Source organism: Ambystoma mexicanum, chromosome 11, assembly GCF_040938575.1.
Source record: "Ambystoma mexicanum isolate Mex_15411 chromosome 11, UKY_AmexF1_1, whole genome shotgun sequence".
Lineage (NCBI taxonomy): Eukaryota > Metazoa > Chordata > Amphibia > Caudata > Ambystomatidae > Ambystoma > Ambystoma mexicanum.
In genome coordinates this window covers 333,268,027-333,290,630 of record NC_090934.1, presented here as the reverse complement: position 1 = coordinate 333,290,630, position 22,604 = coordinate 333,268,027, and positions in this window count along the sequence as shown.

Here is a 22,604-nt window from a genome sequence, read left to right as displayed (position 1 = left end):
GGCACAGCAGTGTGAAATGAGGTTGGTCAGGATCGCAGGTGATTTGGATACTCAGTGAGTCATACTGTACGTACTCGATCTCACTGAGACTTGGTTCATGGCCAGTTCTGTCATAAGTTTTGACAATCTCTTCCCGGTGGCTACAACAGCCTCTCCGAACCCAGAACCAACCATCCTGGCGGGGGTGTAGTCCTGATTCTCCCAGAGTGGATCCCTGCTTCTGTCATTCCAACACAGGACTACTCCTCCTTTGAATGCCTGCTCTGCAGGCTCTCTATCTGTCCTGGCCTCTCTATCAATGTGGCCAGTATCTACAGGACACCTGGCCAGGTCGCCCTCTTCTTCTCTGAGTGGGCTGAACTCTCCTCCTCCCACCTCGCCTCTACCTCTCAACTTCTCCTACTGGGAGACCTGAACATCCACCTGGATGCTACTTGCCCCTCTTCGGGGCTCTTTCGCAACCTCTACGCCTCTCTTTCTTTCTCTCTTCCTCCCTGTGGCCCAACTCACTCTTCAGGGCACACCCTCGATGTTCTAATCTCTTCGGAGCTCCCCCTCTCTAACCCTCTCACCACTCTCCCGCTTGGAGCAACCACTTTCTTCTTTACTCCCATCTCTCTCTCTTTACCCACAGGACAAGACAACCCCAGCACTGCCAGCCACCTTCTTGGTCATCTAGCCTATGAAACACGTGTAAGTTGAGGCTTTTGCTGCCACTTTCATACTCTGACAAACCCCTCTCTAACCTTCATCTCCCTATCTCTAACACTCATGGCATCATTGCCCCTGTCACAAGGATCCGTTTGAAGCCCACATCCAAGTGCAACTCTTGGTACGATTCTGACCTTGCCACCCTTAAACGCAAGTGAAGGGCAGCTGGGAGGAAGTGGAGGGCATCAGGCGCACCCCTTGAAAAACTGGCTGCCGTCTGCTCCAAAGGCAGTACAGATATTCTGTCCTCTCTATGAAGAGAGCCTACATCCAATCTCACATCTCTGAAGCATCTAACAACTCAGCCAAGTCTGATCTATGAAAGTCTCATCAAAGCAGGTTCTCCCCTGCTCCTCCAGAACCATCAAGGACATATTGTCACCCTTGCCTTGGTCGATATCTGCAATCACTCTTTTGCCACTGGAACTTTCCCCTGTCCCCTTAAGCACTCCCTTGTGCACCTCCTTCTAAAGAAGCCCTCTGCCCATCCTTCCTCTCCGGTTAACTATCGCCCGATCTCAATCACTCCTTTCCTGGGCAAACTCCTGGGAAAGGTGACCATCTCCCAGCTTAATCTACATACTGAATCTGTTGGTTGTCTCCACGCTCACCAGTCTGGCTTCTGAGCTGCCAGAAGCACATAAACTGCTCTCCTGAACACCCGTGAAGGCTTGCGCTCTAATCTTGACTCTAACCTTCCTTCTGTGCTCTTTCTCCTTGTCTATCCTCTGCTTTTGACATGGTCAACCATGCCATCCTTCTCAATCGCCTCTGTGACAACCTGGATATCACTGGTCAGGCCCTGGCCTGATTGACCTCCTTTCGCACTGACCGACTCTCCCAGGTCCAACTTGGGTCTTTCCTCTCTTCTCTCTCTCCCTCTACTTGTGGTTTTCCCCAGAGGTCTAACCTTTCTCCCTGGCTTTTTAACCACTACCTGACATCTCTTGCCCACTGCATTGCTACATTTTGTGCTAACTTTCAGTGCTAATCGGATGACACCCAGCTCTCCTTCAGGCTCCCCTCAGCCACCTCTGCTCCTTCTCTCATACCAGACTTTCTGGCCACAATTCAGAAATGGTGTGCCACCAATGATCTCTGCCTTAATGCAATAAGACTGAGATCCTCCTCACTGGGACACCTGCTCCCTCCTTTCCCCTCTCTCTCTGGACGCCCACCCTGGGCCCTCGTCCTGCTCGTTCCTGTGAGGCTAAGAATATTGGTGTCATCTTTGACTCCACCCTCTCCTTCTCTCGTCACATCTGTGTCTTTTAGAAGTCACACTATCAGCTGCACCTGCCTTTTTTCACTTTTCCCCAGAGGCTCACTGTCTCCAGAGCCCTGGTCCTCCCTAGGCTAGACTATTGCAACAGCCTCTTTCTGAATGTGCCTGTCTCTACTCTTCAACGTTTACAACTTATCAAAAACAGGACTGCAAGACTTGTACTTGGCCACAAGGGCAGGGATCGTATCTTTCCAGGTCTGAAATCTCTCCATTTTGCATCGTTCACAAGGCTTTCTGGGGCCTGGGACCGCACTCCTTCCAACTTTCTCTTCCTAAATATCTTCCTTCTTGAGCCCTCCGCTCATTCACCTCCAACTCTCTGAGGGTCAGATGCTTCTCTGAGCAGAGGGTCGGGGGGTGGATCTCTTTCATTGGCTGCGGCCTCCCTCTGGAACAGCATCCATGCCTCTCCCAAACTTGAGCAGAACGACCTCTGGTTCCGAAAGCAACTCAAGACCTTTCTTTTCGCTTTGTTTTCTCTCTTCCCCTCCCTTGCTGATGTCCCTGACAGCTCTGTACACTGGTCACCTGGCCACCCACTGAAATTCGGGCCCGGGTTCCTGCATGTCCAGTTGCCCTCGCACTGCGCAGGGATACCCTAGCACTTAAGGGTCTGTATCTGCAACCCTACAGTCCCTTGTCTCTCTGCACTTATTAGCCACCCTGTCAGGCTCCTGTTGTCTGGCGCAGAGGCAGCACAAACACCTGCCTCCTCGTTGGGTCTTAGCACCTGGGATGTAAAAACCACAGGCCACCTTGACCCGCCGGGGAAAGAGGGTTAGGGTCCGTTGGTTTGGATGGGTAGAGGGAGTTCAGGATAACCGGAAAGAGGGTTAGGAGGCTGTTATGGATAGGTGGGGGTTTTTAGGGAAACATACTCCTCGGCTCCTGTACGCCGCTCCGATGGACGTACTCCGCCCATGCACTTATGCACCTCACCCACACTGTGTGCCCTTCAGAGGGGAGCCTTTGTACTGGAGCTCCTGAACCAGGACACTATGGGGGTCATTCTGAGTCTGGAGGTAAGGTACAAACCATGCCAGTATTGATTTACCGGCATGGTTTTCCGCTCCATGCCATTCCGACCCCTCAGACCGTAAATTACGGCACCGTAAACTACAATGCCGTAATTTACGGTCTTGGGTCGCGCGCGCGCACCACCATGGCGAAATTAACGCCATAGCGTAAACCGGAGCTGATTCCAAGTAAGGACCACACGTAAATTACGTCCTCCTCAAGGCCGTAAAGTACCTTACCGGCATGGAGTACATACAGGCATCTCAGAGAAGGAGTAAAGAACCCTGAGCAGTGGGACCCAGAGCCACAGGTGCACACATGCAACACAGACGGAGGCCAGGAGTCTGGCATAGTAGAAAAGGAACACACCCACACACCACCACCCTCCCACACCAAGATGACACCAATTGAACAATCAAGTCCACAACCACACAAACCCCTGCAACAACACAAGGCCCCCCCCACTGAGGAGACAGCCGGGCCTGGCTGCGCTTTATAAATAAATAAATACAAATAAATACAAATACACAGGGGTAGAAGGAGGGGGCAGACAGGCCCTGCATGCAGCACCAGTGCATCCTCCGTTACCACCCCTGCAGCCCCCATGCACACGTAGCATGACTTGACGCTCTAGGAGAAGGCCTAACAGACAGACACCCCTGACCACCTAGACAGTGACACCGTCACCACCATATTGCGGCACAGACACAAGACAAGCGAGCACCATACAAATATACAGTGCCAACCCGGCACAAGTGATGATGTTGCCTGTGCCCCACACCCATGGCAAACGTACCCACCAGCACACAGTGGCATGTCACAACCGTCCATTATGCGGCCACATATCCAAGTGCCCTTACACCCCCCCAAACACATCCCCAAACACACAAGGGTCCACCGATCCCCAACATGGACCACCCATGAGACACACAACAGTAAAGCTGGACCAAAAGCAAATGGAGGCATGGCAAATGACAATGTTGCCCCTGACAGCACCCACCGGTCGTATGTGGACCAGCTTGGCATGCACGTTGCGGACATCAACTGCAAACAATACCACTCCCCCTACGTGCAGATGGAATGCAACACTACCAAGAACCGCACACATGGGTGGGCCCGACACCAAACAACTACACATGACTCAAAGGGCCTGCTGAAATGACATGATATGATATGATATGATATGGCATTTGGAACGCGCCCATACACAAGTGTCTCAAGGCACGACGAGGTAGGGAGGGGGGAACAAGGGGAAGACAGACAACGATCCGACTAGGCCCGGTGTCACACAGACCACGCAAGTGCAGGGGTAGTGAGAATGGAAAAAGTGCAAGTGCAAGGGGAAGGGGGAAGTGCAGTACAAAGTAAGTCGAATATCCAAAAATAAATTAATAGGGCCAGCTGGTGGCAAGTGCAAGGTAAGTGCAGACAAGTGCTGGGAAGGGGGGGCTGTAGGGATAGAGAGACAGTCCCGCAGTGCAGGGGTTGCCAGGGAGGCAGTGCAAGTGGAGAGTGGCTGGGCCCAGGACCGAGGTCGGCGAGAGTGGCCCAGATCCAGATCCTGTGCAGTTTCAGTGAAGAATTCAGCAGGGGAGAGGGAGAGAGAAAGCAGAAGCAAAGAGGAAGGTCATGAGGTGCTTCCGGAACCAGAGATGGTTCTCCTCAAATATCAGGGATGCAGGAAGGCTGTTCCAGAGGGAGGCCCCTGCCGCGGAGAGAGATCTACCCCCAGCTCGTTGCTCTGAGAAGCGGCTGACCCTGAGTGAGTCGGAGACGGATGAGCAAAGGTCTTGGGAAGGAAGACATTCAGGAAGAGAGAGTAGAAGGTATTCATGCCCCAGGCCCCAGAAGGCCTTGTGGACAATGCATAGTGTTTTGAACTTAAGGGAAGGAGGGAGTGGGTGTGCCGATGAGGAGAATCTCAGTCTTACTAGCATTAAGGCAGTGTTCATTGGCTGCACACCATTCCTGGATATCAGACAGACAGTCAGAGATGAGGGAAGGAGAGGAGGACATCGAGGGTAGGCTGAAAATTTGCCGGGTATCGTCCGCATAGCGCTGAAAATTTGGGCAGAGGGTGGCGATGCGATGGCCAAGGAGTGCCAAATACTGGTTGAACAGCCAGGGAGGGAGATTAGATCCCAGGGGAACACCACAGGTGGAGGAAAAGATGTCAGAGAGGAGGGCCCCAAGTTGGACCTGGGAGGGTCGATTGAAAAGGAAAGAGGTCAGCACGCTACCGCGCCACATGGCCCAACATGCAGGATGACCTGTCTGGCTGGCTGTTGAGTCGTCTGACTGTGTCATGCAAGTGCACTGGTGCCACAGGGTGGGTGCCTGCATGAACCAACTGCGTAGAAAAGATGGAGCCATTGTACGTTGTTCACCCTGACAACAAACCTGCCAAAGAACCAGGGCAACGGCACATATGAACATATTTTCACTTTGCCAGAATAAGGCACCCACATCACACTACATCTACACCAACTGACAAGGGATAGGCACACTACACCAGCACCACTCATTGGCGGACACCACAACCGCAAGTGCATATCCGAGGGCACACTGCACATTCACATTGCGGCATCCCCCAGCCTGGCACCACATTGGCGACCCACCCCTGGAAGTGGAATTCACGGAGGACAGCAGGGGTACGATATCACGTCACCGGCAAGGCACCCCCATAGGAGTGTTGGGAATCACCATAGAATGGATCAGAGCTGGATGATGGACATGATCCACAGCCAAATGAGAATGTACACAGTACACAGCACCAGAATGATCCGACATCAGAACAGCAGCATGCGACAAAGGAACATGTACCCCAAGATGTCCACACCACCGTTCACGGACCATCATGTAGACACGACACCCCACAACATTACATTGCATCAGACACATATTTGTGTCCCTGATCGTGCCGAATATATCTATGTACATGTACATATGGCCATCATCGAAAGCCTGCCATGACAGCCAAGTACTGTTCACCACCATGACAGTCCACACACCCACCTCATTTTGCGACACATGCAGCTGTTGGTGGATGTACCCTAACAGCAAGCCACATGACCCCTGTCATGAACCCCCTGAACAGACCCATGGGGCAACCAGACCATGGCCATACCCGTGCATGCGTGTAGATGCAGCAGTCACCAGGTTTGCGTGATGCACATATGTGCCCGCGAACCAGGACTGGTGGCTGACCCCTCCACTGATATCTGGTGTCGAATGGGCCCATGCCATATGTGCAGATGGACAAAAAGTGCAATGAAGAATGTCCACAACGGTTCAACTTTGCAACACCAATTGTGTATTGAGATAACAAGAAATGAAAAAACAGTGCTTACTTCAGCAAATGCCCATGCCCCCTCACCCCTCCCCCCAACTCCAGAACACATCACCCCCCTCCCCCCAACCCCAGAACACAACATCACCCCCCTCCCCCAACCCCAGAACACAACATCACCCCCCTCCCCCCAACCCCAGAACACAACGCCATCCCCCTCCCACCTCCCCCCAACTCCCGAGCAGTCGTCCCATGTAGGATCTGGGGACCACATGTGGCAGGAATGGCTAATGTCCCTTGGAGCCCTTGTCTGGGGAAGGCAAATCCCGTTTGCGCAAGGAACTCCGGAGGCGTCTCTCCGGGCTGCCTTGCGTGGCCTCACTTGTGTCGGACGTGCCCTCCTGCTGTGGCTCCGTATTTTGACTCCCTGCCTCAAGGGCATTAGCAATGCGGTTGAGGACATGGCATAGCCGGGTTGTATTGTCTGTCAGGGAGTCGCACAATCTAGTGGTGCAGTCGTTGAGGGACTGGTGCATTTGATCGAGTTCCTCATGCAGTCCAGCCCTGGTCTGGCGATTATCCTCAATATAGTTCCCTATGAGATCGCTCAATTGCTGAACTCTGAACTGGTCAGGTGAAGGGGGGCCATCGGATGATCTACTTGCACCAGCATGCTGTGCAGGGGGTTGTATGGGTGGACTGGGGGGAACAACGTCACACCCCAGCGGGTCAAGTTCAAGGCTGTGCACTGGTGATGGTGCATCCCCGGAGTCACTGCATGACGCCAGTGTCACGAGGCATGGTTCCAGCATTTGCATGCTCTCCTGGTCGTCCTCCGACATGGGCCCCTGGATGGGTGGCGGGCTGGGCTCCCACTCATCTGGTGCGGTAGCGGCAGCCTCCCCTGAAATGCTCGATTGTGCTGAGGTAGGGGTCTGCTCGGCTGCTGCCGCGGATGTTGTGTGGCTTGCTGGTCTGCCAGCTTCAAGTGGCCTTTCCGTAGGCTGAGGGGTGGTTTTCTTGGCTGCTGGCTTCGGCCTGGCCCTGCCAGTACCCGCAGAGGTGCTTGGCCGGCTTCCTTGGGGCTCTGTGCTGTCATGGTCTGTGCCTGTGGGGGTAGGAGAGAGGGACAACATTAGTGTATGTGCTATGTCCTATTTGCATACGTGGTTGCATGGACATTTCAGTCATTCACGGGTTGTTCAGTTTGGGGGGTAGCAATGGCAGTGGTACATGTGCATGGTGATGACATATACACATTTTTGGGAGTGATTCACTGTGTCCTGTTCATGTACATTTCGGCAGGTACTATGCCTACCACGCTGGACGGTGTGCATGAAGGGCTGTGCAAGTCAGTCCAGTATGGTTGGTGTGCGTTATGTACTCGCACTTGGGCCAGCATTAGGCGGCACTTGCCTCAGCATTTGTTGGATGGGGGGATGCGTTGGATGGGGGGAGGGCAACACGAGAGGGTGCCTTCGATGGCCCCTGGGTCAGTTTACATGATGCAATGGACATTGCCAGTGTGCACTGTCAACACTCACCTCCTTCTGCAGAAGTCGTTCCGCCGCACTCCATGGTCCCCACGCCCTCTATGGATTCCGTGCCAATGAGCTGCGCGCAGGTCTCCTCCCACGGCTCTAGTTGGACCTGTGTACTTGGCCCACCTCCCGTCTGCAGGGCCTGGCTGCAGTTGGTGGAGAGGAGGCCCCGCACCCGCACCCGCAGGTCGTCCCACCGCTTGCGGCAGTCCCTTGGGGTGCAGGGGGGTGCTTCCAACAGCGCTCACCCTCTGTGCTAGTTCCGCCCAGATGGTCTTCTTGCGGAGGGTTGATTCCTTGCGCATGTCGCCGCTGAAAACTACATCAGCATGCTCTGCAAGGTAGTCTACCATGACCTGCAGTTCATCGGTGGAGAATTTCACCTTGCGGACGCGATCCGCCGCCCTTTTTGGTGCTTTCGGCATGTCCTGCGGTGCCTGGTCCGGTTCACGACTTTACTTTCCTCACAGGGCTGCTGGCAGCTGCGGATGGCAATGGATTGTGTTTTTAAAGATGGCCACCGCTCTCCTTCCCGTTCCTGTGCGATGTCGTAATTTCCGGATCCGATTTTCAGCGGAGACCGTAATTTACGGTTTCTGTAAATTACGGTCACCGTAATTTACGGTCACCGTTATGCACTGTCGCTAATGCTTACAGGGCGGTGTAGTACTTTACGTGTCGGTTGCATGCTGGTAGGGGTTTTTCGGGGGGTTTTGCGGCAGGCCGCGCGGTCCTTATCCGGCATGGCTGAAAGCGCGTGTCCGTGAGCTCGGAATGGGCCGTAATTTTCGGACTTCAACCAGCACGGTGTCGTACTTTACGCCATGCCGGAAAATACAGATACTTACCGGCATGACTCGGAATGAGGCCCTATGACATTAGAGTGCTGGCCATTGTAGCAGGACACTATGGGCCTCATTAGGACCCAGGCGGTAAGGGGTTTACGGCGGCGTAAACAGCGCCGACCCTTACCGCCTGATTCCGAGGTCCCTTAGCGCCATGGATTTTAACACCTGCTTTTAGCAGGTGTTAAAATCCATGGCGCTAAGGGACCTTGTTGTTAATTACGCCACCGTAATTTACGGTGGCGTAATTAACGCCTTCACCACTCCCATTATGCCCTATGGGGCAAAAATGGGAATGGGGAAGGGTAAATGGGTTAATGGGGACTTACCGCCCCACTCACCTCGGAATGGGGCGGTAAGTCCGCCAACCACCATGGCATAAACGTAGTTTACGCCATGGTGGTAAAGGTACGACCCAGGCGGTAACTTACGGCCTGGGTCGTAATGAGGCCCTATGACATTAAAGTGCTGACCATTGTAGCTGCTCCGCTACTAACTATAGTGTTGCAACATAAATTACACCGGCATTTACTCATGCAGCACGTATTCCCAAATCATGTGCGTGATCACCAACCCCCTCGCATTATACTCATACAGGGTACAAACATATAACAGCACTTAGCTCTGATTGCTGGCTGGTGCCTCCGATCCTCCTGACTTGTTCATGTGCTCAGCCAAAGTACGCTCAGCTTTCACTGCAAAATACCAAAACACATTGTCAGTGCGGGCGAAAACAACTCGTAGTTGACTTCACTCCAAGTTGCCTCAGTAATGTTTTCCACGCATTTCGTGCGTGGGCAGTTAGTCACGGCATTGCCCAAATCATGCGGGGTCTATGTACTGATTCCCAGTTTACAGGGGACTCGTGCGCGATGCTTCTCGTGCCTCTGCCCCAGTTTGCGGTTCGGTATCTAAACCGTAATCCCAGCTGAAAGTACAGCCGACAACAAGTACTTCTAAAAGAGGAACTTATCTTTTAGTTGTGCGCGGGGCCTGGGGTGTTCAGGCGGGAGCTTGTGCCCCGCGTAGGCGTGCCTGCCGGAGCTCGGGTGAAACACGTCTTCTCTCCTCTGCATCCGGAATTGCGAGCGTCGTTCCGATGACGCGGCTCGCATGTGCATTAGCGCGGGCATGGCATTTCCTGACAGCAGACTCGTGCAAGGCACGGCCTGCTGGGAAATGTAGTTCCAAGGCGGTTCTCCATCCCAGGGACTTCTTTCTGCAAAAGGGATGGAGAACCCGCCTTGAATACTGGGTAGGGCTTTTTGGGGGGGGCTCTCACCCCTTCTGCAGCCCCCACAGTGGCTGCAACCTGCCTTTTGGCCCCAACACGTGGCCCAGCCCTGACACACCCCCGGCAGCACTTATTGAGTTACCTGCACTTCTCCCCCACCTGGCACTTCTCCCCTCTTCCCCGCATGTGCGCGATCTGAATGACACAACGCCTAGTAAGATCGATGTTCTTTCCTCCTTGTCCCCCGTCCTTGTCTTGTCATGCCCAGAATCACTTGTGTACAGACGCGTTATAAATGGCTTATCATATATCATACGAGGGCAAGACTTCACCAAAATTAGTACTTGTTGTTTGCCACACAAATCAACTGCGCCACACACAATTTATATTTCAAAAGAAATGTATTCAAACGCCCATGGGAGTGCCCTTTTACATTAACACGTGTTTGGGCTTCACAAGAGCCTTTTTCAAAATTAGGGCATAAGTTCAATTCACTTCATTCAAAAAATGGTGACAAAACATGGTGTATGTATTTACATCGTTTTACTCCCATGGGAGTTTGAATACATTTCTTTTGAAATATAAATTGTGTGTGGTGCAGTTGATTTGTGTGGAAAACAACAAGTTCATATTCAGCCACCAAGGTGGGTAGTGGTTTGTCCGAATCATTTCACACTAAGGCAACACTCAAACACTGGAGATATAATAGGTTGCAGAGCCTAAGAAGTTGTAATCCCTGCAACAACAAAAAAAACCCTCAAATCAAATTTTTGGATTAATAAGTGGGACAACAGCCTTGCAGACCACATTTTGTCAGGCAAGTGGGAGCTATATACGATAACAAAATGGCTGAATATATTCTAAGCAGAGAAGAAGATGCTGCCAACCTGTTTGCCCCGAGAGGCAGTATGGCACATGGTTTTTCAAGTACAACTCTGAAAAAAACAGAAGATTTGAGATTCAAATTCATCAAACAAGAACGGGCCTCACGGAGGGAAATCAATAAGTATTGGAAATCATTTCATTGAAGAATTATCTCACCAAGCAACAAATACTAAGAGGATTATGCATACTTATCTTTCCAGACTTCTCCAAAGATTAAGACAAGGATTTAGCAGAGCAATGGGAACATAACCTCAATAATAGTTCTAAGAATATGCTCGAGTTATTGGTGGAACACGCGACCAGAGAACACAAACATGTAAAGGAACAAATAGAACAAATAAAGAAGGAAATAATTGAGACCAAAGCATTTGAGGTGACGAAGGAAAAGAATTACCAAAAAATGCACAAAATCTTAAAAGAATACAAGGACGAGATAAAACTATGAACATTATGGAAATGATTAAGGGACGAACGGGACTACCCAGAGGACAGAGTGTATATGTTTCAAGAGAAATGTAATCAATATACTAAGCCACTATCAAAAGGAAACACACCTAACACTTTGTCAGGTAGTTTGGAAGTGGCCTCGGATAATGACAAAGAACTTTCTGGTGAGGAGGACAAAGATAAGGACAAAAATAAGGAAGGGGCAGGCTTTCTCAACGAGATCAGAAGGTACAAGAAAGGAGCCAGAAATGCCAATTTTAAACAAGTCTGTTTTCAGCTACCTGCGGTCCAAGACAAGAGTCAACGTACACAAGGAGGAGAGGAAGGAGGGGGAGTGGTAGACGTTGGAAACCCCAACACCTTAGAAGACTACAGGTGACTAACGAGGGCGAGCGCCCGGAAGTCAGCGAAGAACAATAAATAAACAATCTTGTGATGAACTTAGCCAGCAGACACCTAACCGCCGATGGGACGATATTATTGAATAAAGGAATATCATTTGCAACAAACAAATAACTTTGATCTAATTAACACACAAATAGACCTATTTAAATCTGTGCATAAATTGAGACTTAAGACATTTTTGCAACACAAGCATCAAGGCAACATAAACATCAGGAACCTTTAGAGGAAAGTCTATTTTCTATTAGGGATATTGAAAACATTCATACTTTGAGAATTTTGAATGAACCTGAAACAGTGGAAATACATAATACCTTGCATAAATTAGGAGTAACACCTGTGTGCCTGATGGAAGAGGAGCTAAAACAGAAATCGAGATTTACACCGCAATTTTCACCTTAAAATATGATTGAAGTTTTTTACAAAGCGACAACCAGAGATATAAACAATTTATGTGGCAAACAGAGAGACAGAAGGACATTGAACACTAATAACAATCTAACAAAGAGTGAGCAACTAGCACTGAATAACCTAAAGAAGGATAGGGAAACAGTGATCAAAGAGGCCACAAGGGCAGGAACATTGTTATCATGGATAGGAAGGATTATATTGCAATGGCTAATAACCATCTGAAAACACCATTATGTTATGAAGAATTGCCAAGTAATTAAAAAAATTAGATAATACAGCAAATAGAGGAACTAATTATCAGTTGGTATTGGAAGGGCCTTATTACAGATGACGAAAAATCAGCTTTACTAATTAAGCAGCCAATTATACCAGCAATGTATTTCCTTCCAAAGGTACACAAGACTTTTGCAACTATCCTAGAAGGGCGTCCTATACTCAGTGGTATAGGGTAGACTACAGAGAGGTTATCTGAGTATATTGATAACGTGTTGCACCCAAGGGTGCCAAATTTGAAAGCATGCATCAAAGACACAAAGGATGCAATAAGGAGAATAGAGAAGATTCCTTGGAAACCTACATACCTGCTAGCCACCCGGGACGTTCGAGCACTCTACACCATAATTAAACATGATTCAGCAATACAAACTATAGACTATGTATTTAGAGAGGACTCTGCCTCCCATTATCAATATATTCAGATGCTTAAAGAAATGCTTACAGCTACTTTGGAACACAACATATTCATTTTTGATAACAGATATTACTGTCAAATAAGAGGTATAGCCATGGGTACCAAGTACGCTCCCTCACTTGCCAATCTATTCATGGGCATGTATGAGGAGGAGCAAGTGTATAAAGATGAGGCATTCAAAACACAAGCAGTGCTATGGGCCCGGTACATAGACGATGTTCTCCTAATTTGGAATGGCACAACAGAGCAATTAGATGACTTCAGTAGAAAATGAATCGGAATGATATGGGCATAGAGTTCTTGAGCCAAACCAGTAAGTCCATGATTCATTTCTTGGACCTTACATTTTATGTAACTGAGGGAATGCTGAGTACACGGACCTTTCGTAAAGCCACAGAAGCCTACTCGACACTACACACTACAAGCTGCCACCATAAACTGGTCAAATGGAATGTACCTACAGGAGAATTCATTAGAGCTAGGAGAAATTGCAAGGACCCAGCAGTTTTTACCGAAGAGTGTGATCTTCTTAAGGAAAGATTCAAACAAAGGGGTCATTCGACCAACTGTATTTATGCAGCAAGCCAAAAAGCCTGGATATTAACGAGAGAGCAAACTCTGATGCCCAAAGAAAATAAGAACAAACAGGATCTTGAAAATGTAAGATTCATAACAACCTACTGTTCAAATAACTCTGAGTTCACAAATTCTGAGGAAAAATTGGCATCTTCTCAAACTAGACCTACATTTTGCCAAGTTCATTGAAGAACAGCCTAGGATCATCTACGGGAAAGCCAGGATTGCTTAAGGTGAATCTGAGCCCATCACTACTTCCAGAAACACCACATATAACAACGCAAACCTGGCTAAATTCTGAAGTATCAGGCTTCAGGAAATGTGGAACATGCACGTTATGCAAACATGCACATGTAAGTACAAGAACATTTCAAGACGCAAGAGGAACCCGAATGATAATCAAGGAGAATATACATTGTAGATCAATGTATACAGTATATGTAATAATATGTAAATGGAAACTCATATACATTGGAAGTACAATTAGGGAAGTAAGAACAAGAATTTGGGAACATATGTCGCTCCCCCTGGCACATCCTTCGCAACAAGCTCATCAAATGGAGGACAAACAAGACCTGCAAAATTGGGGAGCATAGGTGTAAAGCAGGAACGACTACTGAGACAAGCCGAAGCAAGAATAATTTGCAAATTCAGAACAATAGAATATGGACTTAATAAGGATAATTAGATGGCGCATTTTTTGTAATAACACATAAATTGTACAATGGAGATCCTGTATGATGTGAGAAGAGTTTCAACCTGAAAACATCTAGTGTAGATGTTCCTTTTGTGTCTGTCCAATGTTAATTGACAAAGACTGATAATGATGAATTATAGAAATCAGGCAGACATGCCGCTATGCACATGACCTGGGAGGATGAACTATGGGCTAGACAATTGATTGAATAACGTTAGAGTAAGCAGCAACAATGATAATGAGGACTGGGTAATTCAATGTATGCAAATGGTTTCCCAAATTGGAATGAGAATCATTGTTATAATATTGTTCACTGCGTTATATTGAGCACTAAACTGCATCGAACATATGACGTGTAACTGGATTTCTTAATAATTACAATGAGGACTGGCTAATTTAATATATGCAAATGCTTTTTCAAATGTCAGAAAGAGTCATTGTCATAATACAATGCATCATGTTATAGCAAGCACTATACCGCACTTAACATGTGATGGGTAGTCTGATTTTTCGAGTCAAGACACTGTCTAGAGGATGACTAGTAGACTTTTGATAAATTGAAAATCACCTCATTGTCCAACATTAAGACTATGAAAATTGTAACCTGAAGCTCTGAGCAACACATAAATGAAAAATTTAGGATCCCAAATAGTATGGTTATCGGGAGGTACTGCCGAAATTCTAACATGCGTTAAACATATTAACCTGTTTTATTAGGACCGTAATCAGGAGGATGTTAAAATAACAAGATTTTGTGTCTATTAACTTGTTGCAGTACAGTGTAAGGATTGCACATTTACCACTGTTAATATCAACTTCACGATTGATTCAGATACCCAAAGATGGTGCTTGCGCGGCCAGGAGTGAGAATAGAGGTAGGACTTCCTCTGTAACTATGGCAACATGAGTATAAACAATACGACAGAGCCGCTGCAGTGTTTAAAACAGTACAGCCGTCGCGCAGAGACAGAAACACATACTTTTGAGGTAAGCCCTTAGCACAGGGACCCTTATGTAAGACACAGTCCAATCACGAACGCAGGAAAATCGCCAGGTTACTCTGGTTAAAGATTACAATCAGTCACATGCTGGCAAACGTGAACCTTTCGTAGCATGTCCTTATCACAGGCGCTGGGAAGGTTAGAAGGTTGCACAAGCCATATTGAAACGATGTGTTTATTTGGTTAAAAATGATTGCATATGTTTAGCCCTTATTGGTCAAGTTTACATTAAAAGGATAGGATAAACCGGTCATGGCATCTTTTGGACATTTTTCCATATGACACGCTCTTGATAGCTTGGAATGCACTCTATATAAAGTTACATATTGGTTATTTTTTGCATTTATTGCCAAAGGACAAGGGCAGACTATTAGGAGATTATACCAAGCATGTCATTGTTAAGTAGCTCAGTGGTAACAAGATGGGCAAACCCGGACCCTGGGGTTTTCCCAACCGACCGGGGAACTAACCTCTTTAACGGAATAACCAATAGAGTACCAGAGGACATAATGCACGTGGCCTAATGAGGAAGTAATGTAAGACCACGATACATGATATTAAGAACTATATTACAGGTGGGATTCTAACCAAGGAACTACTGAGAATCGAGACTAAACCCAACAATGAATGACCACTTCATTGGATATATGGTAAGAGATGTGATTATGTCATTGTTTAACAGATTATTCTTGGTTAACCGCAGGAATGGGACAATATGCCGTACTTCAAGCGTGTGGGGTTAACCTTATATATACCAAAAGTCATGATTTTAACAGGGTTATGGGGTATTTTTTGGACACTGTGTACCGTGCATATTTATGAATAGTTGAACAAATATGAACTTGTATGTACCATCAGACAACAAGTTTTTAGTTTTTGACAATCAATGTAATCTAAGATCAATATTTATGACTTTTTTCTATTTATTTGCTTCTATTTCTCTTCTACACGAACCCTAAACATTCAACCCTTCACCCTTCCTCACTCTGTCTGTAAAAACGATGTAAATACATACACAATGTTTTGTTATCAATGTTTTAATTAAGCAAATTGAATTTATGCCCTAATTTTGAAAAAGGCTCTTGTGAATCCAAAACACGTCTAAATGTAAAAAGGCAATGGAAGTTTGAATACATTTCTTTTGAAATATAAATTGTGTGATAGTGGCTCCTCCGAATCATTTCACACTCACGCATCACTCAAACACTGGAGATATAATAGTTTGCAAGGCCTAAGAAGTTGTAAACCCCACAAAAAAACCCAACTCAAATCACATTGACCAAAATTAGCCCCATGCATAAACGCGTGCTCAGTGCCTCTCTGCACTTGCAAATCCCTCCCTTAATCTTTTGGTTTTGATGCATTTGGTGGTTGAAAGCGCCACCAAAAGGCCCTAACCATTACCACAGGTAATAGAAAAATGAAGGGTGTTTTTACAATGGAGAATGTGGTTGTCAGGGCAACTGGCAATGCTTTAGAATGCATCAGCTGAAATACTATTAGTTAATTCCAGATGCCCTGCGTTGTTTTGACGGACCAATGACGGTTTGGATCACAATATGTGTTCCAATGATCACTATTGTAACAAGTCACGTCACGTGTCTGCAATGTGTGGGCAGCGTAGTGATATGGATAAGCCTGTTCATCTTTGCCTCGAGGCCAAGGTCAATCAAAAATTGTACTCCTCCCCTTCTCTTTTTCAGACACGTGTTGGGTTGGGTAGCATAGTTAATCGAAGTGGGTTAGCAGGCTGCCAGAAAACCATACAGTTCTCAGAATGAACGTACGGGATAACTCTCAGGGCTGAATTTGTGGGGGAACAAATGTGAACGGTTGAAGTGCCTTCGAGAGCACAGTACTCCATAAATATTGTTAAATATCTGGCTTAAAATATAGCTAAGTAAAGCTGTCATTTATATACGTATTTTTGTGCAATGCATTTATGGGTAGGGGTGTCTTTGGGTTGTTTAACCAGTGGTGGCATCTTCCCCATCCTCTTTTGCTGATGGGGTCCCAAAGCAGCCTGTTGTCAGGCGAGCTTCCGGTTAAACGTTGCCACAGACACTTTTAATTGGCCAGCCTGTACTGCTAAATTAAATGGGGGACTCGTCAACAAATGCAATGGGTTGGGAAGTCACCAGCAATTAGCATTTCAAGGTGAAATATGCACATTTAATTAAATTGGCTTTGCATAACCACCCAAATTGCACAGGCCGAATGGCATTTCCTTTCATAAAACTAATACACACAAAAAAAAAATCAAGAGAGAATATTTGCTTCTAATGGTGTTTTTGAAAACGTTGAAAGGTGTGCATGTTTTAAATTCCAAGAACCAATACACATGTTTTCCCTGGAACTTGCAGTGCTGAAATGAGACATTTCACCTTTAGTTGTTTGATATTTTTTATCAGGTTAAATAGTGCTGTGCTGTATTGTCTGGCCTGCAAACCTTACGTATGCAGTTCCATCCCGCAGCTGGCTTTAATTCCTAAATTCAAAGAGGACATTCAATGGTTCTCATTTTAGGTGGGGGGGGACTGAGTCCACCCTCTTAAAAAAGTTGGTGGACTCCGTTCATCTGGGTGTACCCTCGATAATGGAGGCAGAGAAACCTCTGCTCCGTGTTCTGAACCTTCTGCTTGAATGATTTCGTCGTCATTGTTTCTTTTCCTGGATCTACTTCATTGCATCTCCATTTGTTTGAGGTGATGTATATGCATGTGGGACACAGTTTTGTACTTTCTCCATGAGTAAAAGCACGTTTTAAATACACATTGGAAAGGGGTTTTCAACTTTCTTTCTGTTGGCATTCTTGGTTAACTTATTTTGTTTCGGTTTGCAGGCATGTTTCTATTACTGAATGCGTTTAGCTTGACAGTGTGCTGTCACCTGCCGACCCGCGATGCTGTTTGATTTCGGTATCTGGAATTGAAAGACCAAAGAAATATCGAGGCGTAGTACCACAAAATGAAATTCGCCCACCAGGGGTCGAAAGATACAAGTATTTTTATTTCTGTACAGAATTCAAAGCAAAACAGATAGCTATGTGGCTCCCAACACCTTGCAGTGTATACCAGCAGACACAGTGAGGGGTGAGAGTGCTGGACATCTTAATGTGGGATTTTTAAATACATTTTCCCAATCAATGTCCAGCCCCTCTCCAAACTAATAATTTACATGCTAGGGTTCGTGCCCAGTTCACATGACAAATATGACAATATTATTTAACGGATTTAACAAGTTTTCATGTCCATGAAGTTACAATGGCAGTATTGGGTCTCCGGCTCATAGTAAGCCTAGTTTCAAGCAAGAACACAATATATTACAACCAAGGCAAACGGTTTAAGTTTGCTCTACATTGTTTCGCTGTTTATATGAGGATGAGGCTTGTGAGCCCAGACTACACTTGGATTGCAGTTCATACGAATCACAAGGTTTCTTTGCATAGATCAAACAGTCTGCTTTCGGTCAGCCTAAATGTTGACACAACTCAAAGGTTATTCAGCTCAGCTGCAGTTGAAAACACAGTCCACCATTTGAGGACACAAAGCAAGAGTTAAAGTCAAAATGGCGGATGATTCGTAAAATGGCAGCGAAGTTGATCAGAAATTGGAGCATTTCAAATGCGGTTGTCTGTGCAACGCGGATGGGCTTAGGCCAATATTCATAACAAGGCGGTGTTATACGAATGCAGTTTAACAAACCTTCCTTTGGCCTAAGCCAAGAGCATTACTCAAACATTCGCTTTACTCAAAAACCCATGCCTTAATGTCTGTACATCCTGAATCATATTCTTCAGAAATAACAATCGCCATACGTTACTTGATAGTAATATCCTTCATTACTAAAGCATTAGAAGTTTTCTTGGTCGTATGTACCTTTGGTCCTAGTGTACCTATTGTTTGTGCACAACATCCTCCTAACATCGAACACATGGCAGGGAGACATTGTACCCAACAACGAAACAGTAGAACACCAAGAACTATCATTAGGACTGCAAATAGTTTCCAACCCCATGATCGTAGTAAGTCCCAGAACCAAGCACTAACATCCGAGTTTCCCTCAGGGACATGTACTTCAGTACTCAAGTTATGCAGGTTTGGTATTGCCTTGAATATGGTAAGGGAAGAGTCAGGTGCAAAAACACAGCACACGGATCCCACCAATTTGCATACCCCACCACGTTCAGCTATGATGACGTCTAACACCATCCTATTTTGGAGGGCCACTAATCTAATTGCCTTTTGCTGCAGTGTCATGTTGTACAAAATATCAGTGGTCCTATTGATGGTCTTTTCCAGTACCCTTGCTAGTCTTTTAATATTCTTGGAATTCATTGTCTGTCCCCAAAATGGCACAAAGAATTTTGCTACATCACCCATGACTTGTGAAGGAGTGTCACCATTCTCATCCCGCCTTGGACGAGCTCTAGAGACATCAGTGGTGGTAGCCACATATACCCCTGGTAACAGGATACCCAAGTAATAAGTACCCTGCCAATCTCGGGGTAACCAAGGATAGGCCTCATTGCCAAATACAAAGTTAACGGGATCTCCTACATACAAAGGTCTGTCCTCACTGGTTAGATTTGCAATGTTAATACAACCCTCGAATGTACCCATTGGCTGAGAACCTTCCCTTTGTATACAGAAAGAAACAGAGTTGGGGCTATGATTAATAGTATAGGAAGGAGGTATGGCATCCCGATTGCCTACGGGAGCCATCTTTAAGGAAATCAGTGACTGAAAAGGACTAGAGAGTCTATCAGAAGGCCTAATAGAAGCAACATTGAGTTTGTTTCTATTTGCAAAGAGAGAACATCCCAGAGGTGTTAAGACCCGCTTTTCAAATTAATTCAGATTAGTCCCATCGAATTTCCTTATCATTCCAACGGCCAAAGAATAATGCCTTGAGCTAGGCATAGCATGCAGTAGTTAGAGGAAGAGGATGAATATACCAGCCCAGTCCCTTTTCCCCGTGTTTTGGCAAGTGTGAACACACCCAGCAATTCGTTCTGTTCAGAATCGCATGGGTCGCATTCATAATCATTAAGAGAGTATTATTATGATAACCCTGTCTATGTTGGGAGTCTCGAAAAGGAAGAGTGTGCAGATGCACGAAAGGTGGAGACACAGTGGAAATAATGTCAGTGGGTAACAAAGTCTCAAGCGGATGCATCCTTTCCATGTACCAGAACCCAAGAGCAAATATAATTATTAAACCAATCAGTACTGTGATTAAAAATCAGTGGGTCCTCAAGGACATGATCTCTGATGAACAGATTCTTTGTCAGCCACAAGACCAATAGCTTGGTCCGCACAAGTGGATTTAGGAAGGGACATTGTTTCTCAGAGTCCGTTTAGAAGCCTCTCCATTAGGCTCTTTTAATTCATCCGTCGGTGGCTCCTGACCACGTGGCCTATCTTGCTTGAAGGTAACTTTGCCGGTCCCTGCCTCTTATTTATTTTTCAGTGAAAGAGTGACAAGGGACTGGCTCAACGATGATTCCTTGTGGGCACAGCCGATGCTGTGTTGTAAGTCTGGTGTCTCGGACACTGATCGTACCTAAAGACTCCAGGTACGGTGTGATCTGCAAACAGAGTGTCATTGCTTCCTGAAGGAAGTGATGAAGCGGAAGCAAGGTTGCTCAATGGTGAAGTAAGATCCAAAGAAGAATTTGAAGGCAAAGCAGCAGTCTCCCCAGGCCCCACGGGCTCAGGGAGGATTTATGTAGACAAAACAGGCTTGTGATCAGTATCAAAGTGAACAATCTCCTTCTCTTCCCCTTTGTTGTGGGGCAGAGGAAACGGTATCTTCTTGATGTGCGTTGCGTGGATCCAGTGTCATTTCCCTTCCACTCGTACAGTGGTCGGTGTGGCCAAGAGGACTTCGTATGGTCCTCTCCAGCGAGGTCCGAGACAGGCGGCTCTTTCAAACAATTTAACGAGCACCCAGTTGCCAGGTCGGAGTTGATGACCTGGGCCCTCATATTTTACTGGGAGGGCTTCTCGCACCTGTTGAAAAATCAAATACAAGTTTTGAGTTTACTGGTCACAGTACTCGGATAGGAGCAAATGCTCTACATCTTTTAGCCGCTTGGGCTTGGTTACATTCCAAATATTGGCTGGGAGTCCCATGATTATCTCATAGGGAGAAAGCCCTGTCCTAGGCTGTGTGTCCGTCCGCATGGACAATAGAGCTATCGGTAAGGCATCTGGCCAGTTCAAATTGCTATTTGCACCAATCTTCACCATCTTATTCTTTAATATACTGTTGTGGCGTTCTACAAGTCTGGCACTCTGAGCGTGTCTGGCCGAATGGAACCGTTTATCGATCTGCAATCCTGCGCATACTTGCAGGATAACAGCAGTGATAAAATGTGGACCATTGTCCAACCAAATGACTCTCGGAAAACCAAACCTAGCAAAATATTCCTTCGGCATGATTTTCGCCGTCGTCATTGCTGTGGCATCTTTAAGAGGAAAAGCTTCAACCCATTTAATGAATGCACAAATAACTACTAGAACATACTTGTAATTCTGACAACATTCCATTTCAAATAAATCAAAGTGTATAACCTCAAAAGGCATAGAGGGGGGACCAGAACTACCCCTCAGTGTCAATGTACCTTTCCCAACATTATGCTGTAAGCATAACATGCAATTTTGGACAAAACGCTCAGCAATTTTCGAGATATTTACATTAACCCAGACAGGTTCTAACAATTTACAAATCTTTTTAACACATATGTGAGTTGGACCATGAGCCATCGTAACCATAGTGGTGACATAAGCATTGGGTAGCATCCAACTTTGTTTTGCATTATCTACCCAACAACCTTCATCGTCTAAACTAGCTGAACCCTCAGGCCACTGTTTAATTTTGTCTGGAGTGGCATCAGCCTGAATGTCTTTTATGCAACCAATTCCTACATCTATCACACAAGTGTTAGTGGCCTCTTTCATTATATACATTTTGGAATGCAAATCGGTGGCAGTCTGTTTGACTATTCTGTCAGCAAAAGTGTTTCCTTTCCCCACATCATCTGTTACTTTCTGGTGTGCTGCGCATTTCATTATTGCTAACTTAGTAGGAAGTGCAAGTGCTGAAAGTAGCTGAACTATCAGGGTACCATGTTGTATCTTAGTTCCATGCAAGGTCAAGAAATCTCTATCTGCCCATAATCGACTGAAGTTGTGAACCACCACAAAGGCATACTGACTGTCTGTAAATATATTCACACTAAGCCCTTTGGAAAGTTCACAAGCTCGAGTCAATGCAATAATCTCTGCGGCCTGCGCAGAGGGATGTGGAATTCTTTTGGTTTCCACAATCGTGCTTAATGTAGTGATTGCATAAGCAGCAGTGGTTATACCATCCGGAAGTTTGAAGCAGGAGCCATTACAAAACAGCTCCCCTTCTGGATCTTTTGATAGTGTATCACTTAAATCAATTCTGCCTTTAATTTCTTGCTCTGTGGTATAGAGGCAGTCATGTGACATCTCGTCACTGCAAGCAATTTCTTGCAGAAGAGGCAATAGTTCAGCTGGATTTAATGAGCAACATCTCTTA